The 19,244-nt window shown below is 44.8% G+C and overlaps 1 long non-coding RNA gene across 2 annotated transcripts; it reads right to left on the reverse strand.

Moving 5' to 3' along the window:
• Window positions 1-377: 377 nt before the first annotated feature.
• On the reverse strand, window positions 378-18,265 carry LOC104913099. 2 transcript variants are annotated; one of them, XR_795129.2, is made up of 4 exons: window positions 14,176-18,265; window positions 12,319-12,560; window positions 8,252-8,424; window positions 378-3,920 (listed from the first exon to the last, which is right to left on the reverse strand). It is a non-coding gene; the product is annotated as an uncharacterized LOC104913099 (long non-coding RNA). The 2 variants fall into 2 exon arrangements; XR_002119502.1 differs by lacking the exon at window positions 12,319-12,560.
• Between the last annotated feature and the right edge of the window lie 979 nt (window positions 18,266-19,244).

The raw sequence follows: 19,244 nt of genomic DNA on the forward strand, positions 1-19,244 counted from the left end.
CCCTTGTTCTATTCTTGCTTGCCACTGAAAAGAGTCCACCCACATTGACTTGAGATCCCCCCTCAGCCTTCTCTTCTCCAGACTGAACAGCCCCAGCTCTTGGTCTTTCCTCATACAGAGATGCTCCAGGCCCTTTATCACCTTTGTGGCCCTCCACTGGACTCTCCCGCAGTTCCCTGTCTTCTGTGCACAGAGGAGCCCAGAACTGGATGCAGCACTCCAGCTGTGGCCTCACCAGGGCACAGCAGAAGGGAGGATCACCTCCCTCGCCCTGCTGGCCACCCTCTTTGCACTGCACCCCAGGACACCCTGGCCTTCTTGGCCACCTGGGCACACTGCTGGCTCATGGCCAACCTGCTGCCCACCAGGACCTCCAGGTCCTTCTCTGCACAGCTCCTCTCCAGCAGCTCAGCCTCTGACTGTACTGATGCATGCAGTTATTTCTCCCCAGGTGCAGGATTCTACACTTGTTCTTGTTGAACTTCATCAGGCTCAACTTCAAGGAAGCTCCAGAAGAAACAGCATAGCATATCTTAATTCAAAATATCGTTGTCTGATGACAAAATTTGTGTTTTCACAGTGTCTTTGATTACAAAAAGTCAGTACAGATTTTAGAAGAAAGTCTGTCTTGTTAATAATCAAACGTTACATTTTGAATGAGAGATTCAAGGATGCTCACGTGCCAAAGCAATAGAAATGTTTTTATAACACTATGGAAGTCCCCAGGTGGGTGACTTCTGAGTGGTTTGGCCAACTCCTCTTAGCAAAATTGAACAGACTGCCACCAGGAAAGCTGGTGCTCCTAAGACAGAAAAGGTCTTAGGCAAATGTTCTAATTTTATAAAAGCACATTTTAACTTAACAAATCTGAATGAACACCCATAGCTGCCCGTAAAAACAATTTTTAGAGCAACTAATATATTTCCAAGTAATTCCAAGACTACGCTGTAAGTTCAGTCCACAAATAGTTAGAGTCATAACAGACCAGAATTAAAACACTAAAACATCACATTCCCTTTCCATGGTGATAGCAGAGCATCAACCATCATTTATACGGACTTGGTCTTTACTTATGTAAGAGATTAAAAAAACTACAGCACAACAAAAGTCATTGATTCCACAAGATGTGACTGCTAAGAAAAATGGCTTTCATCACACTTCATAATAAATTTATCTAAAAAGTCATTTGTTTGAAGTGTTGCCTCAGAGAGATCCCTGGAGACATGCCATTTTGATGGCACTCTTTTCATTATTCAAATATAATGAAGCGATTCTGCATAGTTGTGCTGGACTATAAATCACCGCTGTAAAAAAGGCACGTTCAGCATGTTAACAGACTGGAGATCAGATTCTGAAGAGTGTTTTATAACTACACATGCACTTTCTCTCTTGCACATACACACTAGATAGCAGTTCGTACACCTTTCCCAAACTCCATCACTATTAAGTTTGGGAACTGACAGGGGAGAGATTTTAAGGAGACTTCAAAGAGCATTTTGCACTTCACGTCCAGTGCTGCTGTAAACATGCTGCCTGCATAAAAGCTCACAGCAGTCTCACGCAGCACGTAGATATGGGGGAAGCCAGCAAAAGCAGAAAGGAGAGCTCTCCGGGGTCTTAGAAAGCTGATCTCTAACCACGTACAAGTTTGGTGTCAGACAGGTGCAGCCCTGCCAGCTTACAGTGCCCATGAGAGAGAAGCTGCTCGGCACACCAGCAGTAGCATTTGTTGCAGCCTCCTTCAGGTTAACAAGGAATTAAGCGTGCTTTAACATGGAGAGCTAAACAGCACCTGCAGGAGAAATTTCCACTGGGTCATCTGAGAGGAAAACTCACTTTTAGAGATGAGCAAATGGAATCTAAAAGACGTGTCTTCCTCCCAGAGCTGCTGGGATTTTTGTTTTGATTTAATTTATACTCGGCCTTTAAGCTGAGTGAGTGTCAATACTTCCCTACAGCTGCAAACTGCAACCCAGCAGGGATCTGTTCCACACCACGGGTTGGTTATCCAGGTGTGACTCGATCTGGATTTACAGGATAGTTCTTTGACAGCCTCACAGAAGCCCAGACATACAGTTTTACTTTGGGGCCTATGACTCCGTGTCTGCAAGAGAATTTCTGGGGAGGTCTGGTAAGGTTTAAAGAACAAACAAGCGATAGAAGTGCAGTGCAGCTGGTAGCACACACAGTGCTCTGGATAAGGCCCCCAAACTGTAACTCTGTATGCTTCTCTGTGCAAAAGTTATAACCAGAAAGAGGTGATGAGAAAGTTTCAAAGGCTGTATTCCAGTCCATAGTGTCTTTCTTCCACTAACTGAGAGATTTTGCCCTACATTTTTATTGCCTCTCATCACTTTATCACACAGCCATTCAGATCTTCGAAAGCTGAGCCGGAGAACACAAAGAACAGAGAGAGACCTCATCTACAATCACTAATGCAAGGTAAAGTATTTGAGAAATTCATAAATCATTTCCACATTCAGGATGCAAATCTGGAACGTACAGCATGCGAGTGAGCGTGGTGGAATGCTATTTAACCTGGCTGACAGGAAAATGTTGAAGATGAATGACACTTAGAGTGGAAAACACAAAAGGTTGGTGCACTCAGCTTCCCCCAGACTTGCTGAAAAGGTGAGAAGGTGACAAAGAGAAGATCTCAAGATCAGGAGATGTGCTTAAATCCTAGCAGCAATTGCAGCACTGCTTACAGCCAACAGTCCAGATTACATGCTGAAAAGCTAAACAGAGCGGTGTGAAAGCTGAATCTTGCAGTGGTTTTGTGCTCCCCACTGTACAACCAAGTGTGGAGCCAATAATTTTTGTGAAACTCAGCCGAATACGTGTCCCATCCGATGCCATTGGCTTCAGTAGAGCTGACTGCTCGATTGAGCCAAACAAATTCTGATATGGAAGCTGATATGGAAGCACCCAATTTCTGTTAACTATTTTCAGGGGCTGCATAGATGTCAGCATGGAGGAAAAAAAAAACTTATTTCCTGTAATCCCAAGCAGAGGATTAGCACGGCAATACTTTCCCAACAGGACTTTGCAGGTTTGCCATACAATACTCCAAAAAGTAGTTTCTATGTAAATAAGGCTGAACAAAGGAAATAACCAGGTTCCTATCCTTAAATCACTGAAGTGTCATTGAGAAGACAGACAAAGACAGGGTGGAACTTAGTAGACTCAGAAGACCCTTAACTCTAAGCACATCAGCTTGCTAAGCATCTCTCAGCTGCTCCTCAAGATTTTGACCCTCGCAAGTCTCAGTCTGGTCAGAACCTCCAGATATGGCTACACTGGAAAGGAAAAGGCACATCTGGGAGTAGGAAAAAAAACAGATAAGCAAAAAAGGCCAACCCAATTCAAATGCTGCCATATCTCTATTTTAACCCTCATTCAGAAAATCCTTCCAATTTCTTCGAAACACAGTTTAAGTTGAACTATTGTAAGAGGAGGACCTGTGACATGGAGAAAAAGACTTTTTGTACAGTTCTATAAATCTTTTTTTATCTATTGTCTCTGGAATTATGGAATCAGCTCTTGACAGACAAAAACCAGGAAAAAAAAATGGCAGAGATGTTCACCTGGAGTGCATCTAATTCAGGTGACTACAATATGCAGAAAAAGACAAAGTGGTTTTCACTCTCAACAGAGGGCTTTTGTTCAAAAACAAAGGGACAGTAACCTCATCTGTGCTTTCAGATCATGCACTTCTAAGCTGCACTCTTGGTAATGCGCTGCTTCTCATACCTGAGCTCCTCCAGATCACAGGTTCTCCATTCTGTCATTGAAGTAGGGCTGCAGTGCCCAGCAGGTACTTGTTGTGCATTCAAATACAGGAGTTACTGCTCATTGAGAGTACAGCACACGAGTTCACAGCCAAACTTCACACAGCTAAGAAATGCTGGTACTCCATTCTGTCACAGAAACAAGGTTGGTTAGTTACAAATTCGGTTAATGCCCTCTATCTATTCATACACACAGTCAGTGTCTGTTAGTCTTCAGTCTGTTAGTTTTATACTTACACTTCACATCCCCAGCTGCACTGAACTGTGTACGACAATTTACGCCTTACATGTTATTCACAACATCTGTCTCACCCTACAAGGCGTCATGAGAACAATTAGAAAAGAGAAACAAGCGTGAAGGGCGGCGTGGTGTGCACGTGTCTGCTGCTAGAGATGATTAAAACAGATTAACCTAGGCAAGTTTATTATTCCTGCAGTGATCAGTCAAAATCATTCATGCCCTAAAACACTACTAGTCATTAACCGTGCCAGCTGTGTGCTAGAACAAGTGGGGACTGCTATCCAATGGGAACCACGTTTCCAAAGAGCTCAGTGCAGCCTTAGAAATGAGCCATGAGGCAAACTGGTTCCATTTTACTTACACAAAAACAGCTGCTGGAAAAGCTGAATACAAGTATTTTCTCTGCACAGCTGAACTCTTACCCACCATGAGCAGAGGGTGAGAAACCTTACTCAAAATCCACAACAACAAATGATGTTTCCACACTGATTGCATTACATGACACAGAATGGCCAAAAACTCCTTCAGCCAAGTATTGACAGAAAATAAGAGTAGGCATTTTTAGCATTTCATCATGAATTCAAATTATAGTCTGATCCAAGTCTCGGTTTACCATTAAAGTTGGAAGGAAAAATATCTATACAGATATACATTAGCCTCCAAATTGCCAAGCATCAGTTTTCAGTGGAGAAATGCCACATTTGACATTGGAAATAGCACCAGACAAAATTACAAGGCAGGCTCAAAGGCAACTGTGAGTGACATGGAAAACACTGATGCATGTCAGGATCAACATGAAAGCTGTTGGTCATTTCGACCTATTTTTCTTTAGACAGATTGTCATAAAATCTATTGAAATAGACCAGAGAGCACAAAAGATGAGAAAGACTCTTTTAAGTAAGTGTGATGCACGTTAAAAAGATATAAAGTTTATCACAAAGAGCCAAAGTTGTATAATAAAATGGGACACAGGCCTTTGCTAGCTCCTTTCCTCAGGTATTCCTTCTCTCATATTCATTTCATATCATGTCACATCCATTTCATCCAGTAGAATATGCAGACATAACCAAGACTGGGATCCTGATTCGACATTTCAATTCAAACACCTGTTTGAAGACCACTGAAAACCTGCAGCAAGATGCAGCATTAACAGATGAATCTCCTACTGAAACCTTGCCTTCCCCTTTCACCAGGTCAGAAATTCTCCCTCACCCAGTCCTGATAGGGATGGAAATTATGGCAACAACCAAGGAAAGTTTCGTCCTACTCCACCATTGCTGGACTGCAGAACTGTGATTTATCCCATTTCCAGTGGGACTGAAGCTACAACTTCAGTGTGGTACACGAGTTGAATTTTAAAAGTAATCTGCACAGCATGACTTTTGACATGCAGAAACACACACTTCTATCAGGTCTGTTAAATTAGCAAAGCTAACAGAAGTAACCTGTGCAATGCCACGAACAGATACTGAAAGAATGAGCCAAGGGGGAGCAGAAGAAAATGTCTGTAAGGGCTCCCAAAGTATCTTCCCTCTATCTGCTCTACGGTCGTTCTGTACAGTTACATCCTTTGCTACTCTCTGCCAAAAGACAGACTGACCAATCCTAAAACTGTCTCTCAGGTTCAGTACACTTCTCCCATTTGCAAGCTTGAAAGTGTGGGAGGAATCCTTTTCAGGATCCTTTATAGTGATACAAAATGGATGCCTTTGTAGATTATAAAGGGTTTGATTGCAAGAATTAATTCTGACTGCCTAAACATCACAGCTTTATGCAGATCCCTGAGCTGTGGTCTTTTAACAAGTGAAACAGCTTTCCACGTTCTACAACCCTTCAGACTCCTCTGTTCTCGTTGAAGCTCTTTGCCATCAGTGGAGTGAGCAAAGTTGCTGAAGTACTGAATGGCACCCTGATATTTACAGAAGTGTTGCGTGCTAATGCTCTCATCTTTCACCTTCAATTCCTCAGCTGACATGCTCTGGAAGGCAGTTACCCCATAAAGTTGTATGTTATTTAACATAAATCTGAAATTAAAAGGATGAGAGAACTTGCACGAGTACAAATAACTATATTACCTATATTATAGATGCGTAAATAATCGTAGTGCAGATAATGCTGAACTGTGACACGCTGGGTTCTCCTGTAAGAAGACTCAACTGCAGGATCAGTGATAAAAGAAAGTGCTTTCAGCCCCAAAGGAAACAAGCATAGAGGCACGCTGTGGAGACAAGAGCAGGTTTGGGCCAGGGCACAGAGAAGATGGTACTTTTGACATTAGAAAATACATTCCAGTACACCCTAAGTTTCTTCTAGCAGCTTTGACTCATTCTGACACTTTTTCAGCCCAGCCTCAGACCGTCCTCTCATGTTTGCCTGCCCTCCAGCCCACATCTCACTGCACCAGAGCTACGTGGCAGGAGATTCAAGGTCAAAGGCATGCCTCAGTGTGTGCAGAGCATTGTGTCATCTTCTCGGTTAAAGTGGTTGGTGACACCTAAATAAGCATCTTGTTGACTTTGTGTTCATTAGACAGGATAGTCTAACAGTGAATAGTACAAATACGACCAGGGCAGAAATAAACCCGGCTTGTTTTGTATCTATGCCATATCTGTGAACAATCCTACATGTTCACAGATGAGCAGTTAAACACTGAAAAATGCCAAACTAATGCCAAATAACTAGCTCTTTCTAGATATCTTGTGGCTTCTGTCCACAAACATCACAAAAATGAAATAGGAATGACTGAGGACTCAGATATTGGTGAATGTTATTGATAGATGCAGTACAGTTAAACAGCATTGCTGTGCAGAGTTTTTCCACACATATCCACAGCGTTTTTCCAAACTTCAAAATTCAAGGGGCCCTCATCACTACATTCTCTCAGTTCTCCATCCCAAGTTCTGTGGTACTCAGATGAACAAGCAGATCTCAGTATTCTTATACATGCTTAAAGAGGACTGCCAAATAAACTTAAAAAACAGGGTACTGCTTTTGCCCCTGGAGGAAAACCTATTCTGATCAGACAGAAGGTCACACAGCTGCCAGCTGGACAACACAGGGCCAAGCCAGCCACATCTCCTGCTGATGGTGAAATATTTCCCACATGTGAGGTCGTTGACTTGGAAGCAAAAAGACACACAAGTCCCTCCCATTAAAAATGAACAAGCTGTTTCTTACCTGGATAAAATATCCCTCTGTGAGGTTGCAGCTGGAATGCAACCTAAGTTTATTAACAAAAGAATAGCCCCTAGAGACACGAGCTCACTGAATTGATTGCTGAGTAGTGTCAAAAATATTACAAGATACAGTCCAGACATTAAACCTCTATTGCTGAGAGGGCTTACTTAATTATTTTCTTGAATGAAGCATTTCTCAACATGGCGAGCAAGGGAATTCACTGTCAGGAAGGCAACATAATTAATCGTGCTGTGAGGAACATGTCCTTTCACTACGTGTTCTTCACTGTGCACCTGAGATGCAGAATTGCAGTCTGTTTGCTGCATTTCTCTCTCCGTTTCTCAGCTGCCCTCAGGCTGCTCTCCTCTCTTCTGTTCCTCAGAAGGTGAAAGCAACGGAGAAGATCACCTGCATATGAGTTTGCTTCTGCCCCAGTCTTCATTGATGAAAACCCCTATGGCCTTTTAGGCCAGTGGTTACGTGTAACAGCAGGCTGCCAGAGGATTTGCACCATGGTCTGGAGCAAAGATCAGAGGCATCCATATAAAGCTGCACAAATGGGAGAACTGCAGCTGAGGCACAAACCTGTCATCAGGACAAACTCTGCCTTGGTGCACATATTGCAAGGCAAGCTTTCCCCCTCTGCAGTTCCACCCAGCAAGACTAACAGGCTGCAGAGTGAAACAGCTGAGAAGGGGCCAGAGCAGAGGATGCAGTGTAAGGGCTCTGCAATGTCCAGGTCAGAGCTGTTGAGTTCCATCGCACACAGTGCAAGTCTCACCCTCAGCTGAGAGCTGTAAGACTCAGTCAGACTTGGTCACAAGAAGCACAACAGTGAATAACTGAGAGCTCCTCTCACTTCCTCATGCACCTTTACTGTGGTAGCAGACATTTCCCAGCATGTTTTTATCCACTCACAAATTACTCAGATAATAAGAAACTCTGAGTGAAAAAAGCTCTCTACAAAAATTCTGAGTCTGCCAGACCTGGAGGGATGTTTTAGAACACGGAAATTAAATTTTGTCTTTAATACTGTATTTACCTGCAACTCACAACGGGTAGATTGGGACCACCAAACAAAGCTGTGCAGGAAAGCAGGATTAACAAAGCACGTGAGGCAGCTGCCCTTCCCCTCAGCCACGGTCACAGCAGGTATCATGCAGTCACAGGGCAGGCACATATTTTGCATAGACTTCTGATGAGAAAAGTGGATTCCTGACAAAAGAAGAGGACGCTTCTGATCAGAGGGTGATGCCCAGAGGCTACTTCTGACAGTAACAAGCCTCAGCCAAACCCACCCCTCCTGCAGCTCCGCTGTACCTCAAAGCACAAGGAAAAAGTGGTACTTTGTTTTCAGCTTTGTCCTAACTGGTGCTTTGTACCAGCAGAGGGAGGTACACAAGCAGACATAAGAACAAATCACGCGAGCCCAGCTTCTCAGCCCGTCTGTATGTCTGTTCTGGTCAGTGCAATACTATTAAGTTTGGCTGTTCTGCCAAATGCTTCCAATCTGTGTCACGGTGCAACACAACCAGCAAGCACAGTTCTCATTTTTCTGTTAATGCAGCACGTTCACTGCCTAAGCACAAAACCAAGAGAGAGAAAGCAGAAGCAATGCCAGCACTCGAGGAAAGCAGTGCAGCCCCATGAGCCCTACCCCAGCTCTGCATCCAGCCCTGCCCTGGCAGCAGCTCGCCCTTCACCCTGCACAGCTCTTGCCAGCAGCAGCCTGGCTGTGCCTCCCCAGGGCCACGAGGCCAAACAGATAAGAGCCATAGGCAAAGAGAAGCCCACACCAGGTAACGGCTGGGAGGCAGAAGGCAGGGCCACTTTACCAGAAAGGAGACAGTCAAATTCTAACCTTCGATATTTGTTATCAGAGATGGTATTTCTGAACAAATAGAGGAATTTTTTTTCCCCATCCACTGGGTTAGGCTCTTTGTGGGATGCAAACAAGCCCACGAGTTGCCATTTGTCACACTGCTTTCAGACTGAGAAATTATACTAATGCATAAATGAAAAATTATGAATCGCTGTAAGAGTAAACAGAGGAACGCTGCACTTGGCCCAGAAACCTTTTCAGAATGTGTATTTTAAACAGTAGTCAGGGGAACCAAAAAAACCACAGCCTCGTGGTAAAGAGCCTTACACTTAAGCAGGAGACGTTTTCAAAGTTTTCCCTAGAGAAAATACCCAATCTGAACGAACTCTGAATGACAAAGGCATCCATTAATCACCTGCTGCCTCGCTCACTGTGCCACAGCCACTTATGGCTTCCTTCTCTACATTAGCTGTAAAAAACAGCTCTAGCTGTAAGCAAAGGCATTTTGGGGGGCCAGCCAATTTATAATTGCCCTTTCGTCTTTCACAGAATCATTATGGTTGGATAGACCACTGAGACCATCCGGCCCAACCACCAGCCCACCTGCACCTGCCCACATCCCTCAGTGCCACAACCCCCCGGTTCTTGAACACCTCCAGGGACGCTGACTCCCCCACCTCCCTGGGCAGCCTGTTCCAAAAAGCTGCAGAAAGTTTGCTCCAAAATCATATGTGACCTTGCTATAATGAAGCTACTCATTATTTTTAGCTGTTTAACTTTGGATCAGCATATCATCTGGAGCACCCCTCACACTTACCTTTGATGGAGCTGTCTGGAACAGAAGGGTTGAGAAAGCCACAAGTTTTATTTCCATGCTCAAGTGGCTTATGAAGGATTAAAGTCAATGAGAAGAAAACAACTTTACCCCCCCCAGGAGTAATGTCAGTTGATCAGTTTAAACACAGGTGTTTTGAACTTCACATCTAATGAAAAGTATATCAAGGCTTCAGACACCTGCAGAAATAGGGGTATTCCTTCCCTTCAAAATAAATTCTTCCTGTAATGTCCTCTACTATGCAAATATCTCACAAAGAAATTAAAAAGCTAAAGTAATGGGTGGTCTGCCTGGGTGACAGCACTGATACATCTCCAGTCGATGATAATATGTCATTTGTTACTGATAAGAGCACTCAGTATTCCCAAAACACATTTGTTACATGGCCAGACAATCAACTGATCGGTGCCATGCAGGCCAAAAGATTAAGGGCTGCATACTCTGAACCAGGCTGCTGAATGCCTTGGAGGAAATCAGACTCGTTGCCATTCTCAGTTCTCAAGCATCTCCCAAAAGAAGCATTTTTTAATGTCTTTACAAAATTGTTTGAAAGTTGTCTTACTCATTAAGGACATGATTGTAATAGTTCAAATTGCTGTGACAGCATTATAACTTTGAACAAATGTTTGCACACGAATAGATCAGGCTTGTGAAGAATCTCCAAGCTCCATTTGTTCACTCATCCTCAGTTAGAGTAGGAGCAGTGCTGCAGTGCCCTGTGTTAGCAATGCAAAGCACCACAGTGACACAGCACTGGAGTGGCTCAGGGAAGCGGTTACAACGCACGGCCATTTCGGGTGCCTCCCACTCCCTGACCACCCACTTTCTCCTTTCTGTCCATCTTTCCTACTTCATTTTCAGGCACTTGTCTTGTTTGGTGGGGTGGGTGGTTTTCTACTCCCTTGCCAATAGAAGGCAATTTCTGAAACTGCACAGCCTGTCCCAGAGATTCATCCAGAAAAGAGCGACTTCATTCTCAAGAGAGAACCGACAGCTCCGGGACTTCCCAGCACATAACAAAACCATTCCTAAATCAGGCTGATATTTGATGGCCTTTTACAGCGTCTTCCTCAGGCGGCCCCACACGTCCCACAGACAGCCCCTCGTTCCCCTGTACAGAAGGGTTCTGTGTTTAAGGTAAGGGTCATAATTTAATAGAAGAAAAGTCGACTGCGGTTTGATGTTACACCCTGACTTACCAGGGTTACAGATGGAAACAGATCTACTTAACGAAAATGCTGCTTTAAGGCAAATAGCTAAATCCATCCATGAGCAGGCAGTATCCTTTCCTTTTGTCTTGTCTTCTACCCCAGTTCCTCAAAGGCTGACACTAGAGATGCTCAGCACCATGCTACTCAAGCTTCCAAACACGGCACCACGAGCTCCAGCCTGGGTGACAAACAGGGCACAGCACCCACAGCAATCTCAGGGACAGGAGCCGCACTGAACACCAGCCTCATCAGCTCTTTCTAATCCTTCCATTTGCGTTTCTGGACGCTGAATCTCCAACACAGCTACAAATGACACTGTCAAAGACAAACAAAGCAGCAGTGACAGTACTGGGGATTTAAAAGCCATAGCTAGCTTCACTGCAGGCTTGTATTTGCCCTCTGATTTGAGGGTAGCAGACAGTATCTGTGTCATTTATCCGTGTCATTCTACCACAGGCTGTGCTCTGCCAAGAGATGGGCTGCATCTCACCAGCCCCCGAGGCCAGAGGAGCATCAGCCTGAGCAAACCAAGCCAGAACACGGCACTGAACGTATGTGTCGGTTCAGAAACAGAGTGCTGGTTTTGCTGAGTTGAGTCTGACACTACTTTCCAAGAAAATAGTGCTTCATTATGGGGCATGTATGCTCAGCATCTTTGGTCACCCCACAAATATTCCCTCATTAGTTCCCGGGCACTTTGGCACACAGAAGGCTTTTACCAAAATGCAAAGTAGCAGTGTGTGCACTGAGGTTTGTTCCTGACACTACTCTAGGGACAGAGCACAGTTTGACAAGACCAGAAGGGAACGCTGAGCACAGCACTTTCCAAGAGAAGCGTGGACGTGGCAGCTCACCTGCACTGATGCACAAGTGAAGGCATCCCTCCAAGCCCCCCAGCACCCTGCTTATTATCCAATAAAATGTATTAGTACAACCACTTTCACTTCCAATGTGCTTTGCCTCGTACATCACTGGGTCATTATTCCTTATGAGCAAGCTGTCTCCATTTCATTCAGTAAGTTTGCATCGATAGCAGTGACTAGGAGTAGACTAAGGAAAAAGGAATACAGTCATAGGCCAGTAGGAAATCGGCATAAGGAAAAAGAAACCAGCAATCCAGTAATGCAGTGAGGGGAAGTGAGCAGGTGTGAAGAGAACGCCAGCAGCAGGGGACTGTTCTTACAGTGCAAGGAGGGCGGAGAAGAAGAGGCAGGACGCTGTCCAACTCCAGTTATACCAACCTGCAAACCTTCTGTTGGGAGCACCACTCATCTTTGGTGGTCACTTCCAGCATTCGGGTCCACACAAGCAAACTTGGAGGGAGATGTCGACCAATTCATCACTAAGTCAGGGCTGCCAAAATGAAGTGCTTATCTGCGCAAGTGTCTTGTGCTGCTTTATCTTCCGCAGAACAGCAAATCTGCACGGCCTGCACCTCCCAAGACAACTTGCTTGCATGGATTAAAAAGCTTTCAGTTCTTCCCTACGGGGTAACACAGTTGTCAAGAAAGTCGTAAGACCCACACTGAGAACAGTGCCCCTTTCTGTGAATTATCCCCATCAGCAAACAGTGATGGCCAGATAAACTGTAACTGCCTTTGCAACGTCAATGACTTCCCTTCTGCAGCCCAAGGCAAAACTCCAGACTGTGAATTTACACAACTTCAGCGCTGATCTTCAGTGAAAACTGTGTCTCCTGTATCTGGAAATCATCGGAAAAGGCTCCGATGAAATTAACCCCAACTGGAAAAGCGGAATATTTTCTGGAATTTCCACCAGCTGCAGCAGTGAATAAAACACAAACCACAGAAGCATCCTCCAGCTGCAGGTTTCATGACAGAAAAGTCTCTCATTCGGGTTTTGAGGCAAAAAGAGCCCTTCAAGCTGTTAGTAAACCTCACAGCTCAGAATCAGAGCTCTGTAACCACATCTCTGCCCAGCAGGACATGGTGCCTTCCAGCTTTTGATTCCGAGGGCCTGAGTTAACAGACACTGGTACCATCATGAGATGTACTATCAGGGTGTTATGCAAGCTTCTCAGGAACAGACTGCAGCTTGTAACAAACCTAGCTGCTGATCCCAGTTTCCATCTAAAATGGGTTAACTGTTTCTCTCATAAGGCAATAAATTCTCTTAAGTAAAAAAAAGTGTCAGATCTATTATGCAGAGAAAGAAAAGAATGCTTTCCGTTTAAAAATGCATACGGTTAAAATTTCTTCTGCGTGACCATTCTTCAAACAGCAGATCTGAAATCAGCTCAGCAAAAGTGCAACCTTGCAAGCCAAAGCATCTTTGTCTAGAGTAAGATGCCGTTGCATTCATTTCCTAAAACAATTTAGAAACCACTTTAGCTACATATTTAGCACAGTTCTCTCATGTGCGTAAGACCACATACATCATCCTGCATCTCCCTTAAATAGTGGCCAAGGCCCTTTTAACATTAAGAACATAAAACATCTGTTGCTTACATATGCAATTGAGTGGGGAACTAAGAAACCTTCGCTCCCAGTGACAGCTGAACACGTGGGTTACTGTTGCACACATTATTAGGTTAGCTTCATACTTTACCACTCTGATAGACAAACTCAGTGTTGTGCATAAACAGAAGGGCTATCTCAGAACTGCAGGAATGATCTTGGGAGAAGCTGGAGGACATCAGTTTGGACAAGCTATTTCTTCTTGTAATGCATGGCACAGTAAGATAAAAGATAGATAGGCTCAAGGTGGACAACACTTTTCCATTTAGGAATTCTTCCCGTGCCACATTCTTATTCATTATTTCTGCTGTGTACTTAAGGCCATTCAGGATGGCCCTGTGACCTCTGAAGCGTGTAATTACTAAGACAAAAAACAAGAACATCTGCTTGATGCTGCTGGCTCTACAGGCTGCCTAGAGGACTATGTCCCATGCTACGCTCTCCCAGGACTTGTCCAAAAGATTTTAATCATCTAAATGAGCTAGAGAAGAAATGAGCATGAGAATCAGGACTTTTACACTACCTACATAAAAGCTTCTCGGTATTACAAGAGCACCCAAAGAAAGGATAAAATTCACCCCTGTTCCAAAAGCAGCAAGTAGGTACACTCAGTACTCTTACCTTCAGTGATACGGGAGCCACAAAAACAACAAAAAGAAACTCCATCACCCAACTGCAGCACCCACTGGACGGCTGGTATTCTGAACTCCTCTTCAGGACCTGCTCAGCAACCTCCTCTGCAACTTTTCCAGGATCTAGGATTGGTCCGCAGCTGGACCTCCAAGGAACAAACGGCAACGTGAAAAGGGATTCAATTAAAGACACGTATCCTGCCACTCAGCAGCTTTCACAAAGTAAATAAAAGCAGAAGGATGTCAATAAATCATGACATTTTACACTGAGGTTAACTATTAGATCCGTTGTTGCTATAAGTAAGAAACCATCCATCACAGCAGTCACATCCAGCTCCCCAGCTGCCGTGCAGAATGCAGTGGATCACTGCTACAGCCGCTGCTGCCAACATCACCAAAACACCAAGGATCCTTCAGCACAGCTTATGAAAAACAGTGCTTTCTGCCCACAGCTCACCATCCGCTCATTTTGAAGCACTACCTAGAGCTCAGAGTCTCTCAGAACTCTTCCTGTGGGTTTCCTCTTCAAGAGTAGCACTCATACAAAGCTGGCAGTGAAGAAACTAACGGCAGAAGGTGTCCCGCCGGGTCCTATTAGGTGCACTTATTTTCCCTTCTTTTTCTGGTTGGCTGCTGATGGTATTTTCTCTGATGGAACTAACTCCAGGTGGCACTGAGCTACAGGGAACTCACAGCTGCCCCTCAGCCAATGAGCCCCTGGATGCAAAACACTTCCTGAACTCTTTGGCAGGGTATCAAACCTAGGAGACCTCAGCACCGCAAATGTCTGCGATGAAGCAGTCAGACACAGGATTTATGATCACTCATAAGCCAGCTTGTATAATTTCAAATAATTGCAGAGCTGAAGTAGAGCTGATGGCCTTGGATTGAGCTACGGCTAAGATACATTTCAGCCCAGAAACCCAAGCTTTCTGCACTACTGAATTACAGACAGACGTACAGAAGAGATTACAGGAGCTCAGTGTGGCCCTCTCATTCTCATGTGGCACTTCTTCCAGGAATGAGAGCAGCACAAGGGCTGTCCAAGCACACTTCAGAACCACCACGGACCTGCTTCCAGTGTAGGACCACAGAATTCCCACAGATTTGTAAAGAATCATAGGATAGGATAGGGATATTCTATTCTGTATATAGGATATTCTGCATATGGGAAAGGATGTGCATTTTAAAAAAACAGTAGATCATTAAAAGGAAACAGATCATAAAAAGAAAGAAAATCTATTGAAAAACATCTGAATTCTTCACCTATCTCAGTTGGCTTAAGGATAAACGACTGGTTATAATCCACTTCTACAGATGGGAAATAAGCCTTGACATCAAGCTTTCACTGAGGGAGCCCTCAGGGGCTCATCTCAGCAAGAAGGGCAGCTGGTGCCTGCGCTGCTGCTCCTGATCTCGGCTCTCCCTCGCCTTTCCTCCTCTCAACACCAACATGCTACCAAACGAGCACAGCACTCCTGCAGCGACAGTGCTTTCAAACACGCTTTCAGCATCTTCCTTTGCGGTGCTTTGTCCTCTGCCACCCGCTCAGCTGCTGCTTATCCCCAGCAGTTTGCAGGTCACACACCGAGCGTGCCAGGCGAACCTGGGTCAGAGCAGCAGTTGCCAAAGGTAAGGCGAAAGGACAGCATTTGCTCTACCCTGCAGTTCAGTTTGTGATCTGGAAGAAACGCATCAAAATGCTTCTCTAAATCCCTGTGGCTTTGAAAAGTCTCTCACCAGGAGGCAAATCCCACACTCACCGCCGAGGAACAAACCCTTCAGGACTGTCGTGTAAAGTCTGCGCCTGTCTTTTCCTGGAAAGCAGGGATCTTAGCATGCGCGTTAATTCCAGGTGCCAGAGGCTGCTGTGCATTGCATTGCAGCTGTGCTTCCTGCTGGCACCTCGCTAACACAAAGAGCCGTTTTGCTGCTGCTGGATCCGCTACCAACACGTGCTTCCCAACTGAGGGCTCTGGCTTCGACTGAAGGAAGCTGTGTGCCCAGGTCCTTTCGGGGGAAAGGCTGTCTTCTCTTAGAAAACCAACAGCAGGATCAAACGGCGGGTAACGCTACTTGAAAAAGAAGGGGCTTGTCAGAGCCTTGGCTGGCACGGCAAGACTACAGAGGGCTTTTTCCCTGTGAAGGATTTTGCTCTACAAAGATAGTGTCACAACCGAACCTTCCTTAGCTGGACAAACACGGGACTGAAAACCGCAGAGCGCTCAGAAAGCCCCAGCTACGACGGGCAAACTCACTGCGCTTCCAGGATTCCCTACCACAGGTTTCTGCAAGAAGCAATCAGATCCCTACAGCACACTGCTGAACACGGGGTCATGAAGCCCACTGCAGAGATATGGAACCGAGCCCCAGGCAGGCACTGCGCCTGGACAGAAGGAAGGCAGCGCCGGGAGCACTGTGTGAGCGGACATCCTGGGCCAGGCTGCGGGACAGCAGCACAGGGACTGCCCACACCTTACAGATGAGCTGCTGCTGAATCCAACAGCAGCAAAACCTGAGGACGTAATGATAGGATTTGCACTACAGTTCTGATAGCACAATGACACTAATTAAAGCTGATCATTCACAATCTTTGCCAGTACGCACAACAACTTCTTAAGCAGAGACAATAACCTTTGTAAGGGCCCACACAGTCTATCATCCAACATTCCACACTTCCCTTTGTTAAGCTGCTCTTTCTGCAATTAGCGTCAGCATCGTCAGAAGTCAAAATGAAAACGCTCCTCCGCAGGAAGTGCCTCGAGTAGACCCATAAATACTTTTGCAGTGCTTGAAAGGGAAAAAGATAGAGAATGAAGCAGAGGAAAGAGAGTCTCGAATAGAACCTCATTTGTAAACCCCTCTGGTCAGTGGATGTTTTCTGGCCTCATTTCAAAGCTCTTTGTACATCAGTTTCCCACAGAGGTAAGGTGGGGGTAGGAAGTTCACGTCCCCAGCCTTTAATTCGCCCAGGCAGAGTGGGATTTCCCCGTTTCCATTGCCACATCCACACTCCAAATCTATTCTTTCTCCAGTATTTTTGGCTATTAAGAAGTAAATTTAGCTGCTGATCTAATTTGTTTCAACTTCTAAGCACTAATGCCCAAGCAAACATATGTTGAACAGGACAGTTAAGAATAGTTAATGAGAGCTTAGTTACAGATTAGTAAATGAAAAGTGCAAATGTGGCAGTTGCCATAGATCCTTGCAGCTCCTCGCTGGCACGGAGCCCAGGAGGGCTTAAAAACAGGACACGGATTGACAGGAGAAAGGGAGAAAGGATTTGGATATTAGGTATAAAACTCGCTGTAAAAGTACAGTTCTGCATGTGGATCTTAATGCAAATTGCATGAGCAAGACAAAATAATTCTGAATGCTTTCATGTATGCTTTGTGCTGATAGGATTAATGCAAATATTACAGTACCGCTATAAATTCACAACCAAGAATGCCTACAGGCAGCTCCACTTGGTAGCTGTGAACAGAACTGCATTCTGTTCTAAAGTTGTCAGCAAAGGGAACGGTGGGGAATAATCTCTTCACTTGTACCTACCACTGACATGTCCACATGGAAATAGGAACGCCCTTTATTTAAGGAACAGCCACAGTGCGCATCATGCTCTCATCAAGGAAAATAGGAAGAACACAAAAGGGAGCTGATGGCCCTTATTTAGCCTAATGTTAACAGAAACTAACTGTAATGCTTCTTCCCCATGCGCCATGATTACAATACCCACCCCTGTAAACCCTTGCCTCATTTTCCTTCCCAGCCCTCGTCTAGGAAGGAAAAGAAGCCCCAAAAACGGCACAACTGAAGAGCTGCTATTGTTTTCAGCCCAGCAGTGGGCGGAAAGAACTAACTTTATAAAAGATTTTTGAGCTTCAAGACTCTTTTCTGGGTGAGCTGACCCATATAGCACTTAGTGAAGAGCTTTTCCTTCTGTGCAATCTGAACCTCCCCAGAGCTGAATGTGGCTGCTTGTATCACTACTGAGAAGCTGAGATTTTCCTTATAGTTGCAAAATTTTTAAAAGAAGAAAAACAACCCTGCTGTTGGATATCAGGAAACACTTCTTTACAGAAGGGTTGTTAAGCACTGCAATGGGCTCCCCAGGGAGGGGGTTGAGTCACCATCCCCGGATGTGTTTAAAAACCGTTTGGATGTGGTGCTCAGGGACATGATTTAGCAGAGGGCTGTTAGTTAGGGTAGGATGGTCAGGTTGTGGTTGGACTCGATGATCTTGAAGGTCTTTTCCAACCTGAGCGATTGTGTGATTCTATGTTAGCAAGGGCCATCCTGTATGGATGACATGGCCCAACTTCAGATTAGCATCTCCAAATAAAGCCTCGGGAAGATACTTCAAAGAAGAAAAAGAACAATGTAATCCCTCCTTTTATCACTCCCACAAACTCCAACTGCTTCAGCTGAAATGCCCCCCTCACCCTACCACCCAAATCCATCTAAAAAAACGTGCACTTGGTGTATCAAGAAACAAGCACTCTTCACTAGCTTGAGCTGTGCGGCTCAGCAGCACCACACGCTGCAGGATCTCTCATGCAGAAATCCTCCAGGTTGAATAATTAATCTTCCCTTTGCTTCCTTGACTGATTGAGATCAGCTACGCAGCAGCTCAGATTTTTATGTGTTTATAAGTATTTAGGATAACATTTACACATCCTAATTCAAATCTGATAGTCCCTTCTAGTTTCAACCATCGTATTTCTTCCCATCCACAAACAGTTACACACCTGTTATTAAAGCTGATGACACACCAAACAAAGCAAAGCTACACCAAAGCGTAGCTATAAAACTTTTATGAGAAGCCATGATACAATACAGGATCTGTGAGGCTCGTTAATAACCTGAGGAATTAGCCTGATGATAGATGTCTGTTTTATCCAACATTATTTGTGTATAAAGCACTTTCACTGAGTTTTTAAAATTACACCAGTGTATAATCAGAACAATCACAGAATCACAGAATTGTAGGGGTTGGAAGGGACCTCTAGAGATCATCGAGACCAACCCCCCTGCCAAAGCAGGTTCCCTACACCAGGT

This window comes from Meleagris gallopavo, chromosome 14 (assembly GCF_000146605.3).
Source record: "Meleagris gallopavo isolate NT-WF06-2002-E0010 breed Aviagen turkey brand Nicholas breeding stock chromosome 14, Turkey_5.1, whole genome shotgun sequence".
NCBI lineage: Eukaryota > Metazoa > Chordata > Aves > Galliformes > Phasianidae > Meleagris > Meleagris gallopavo.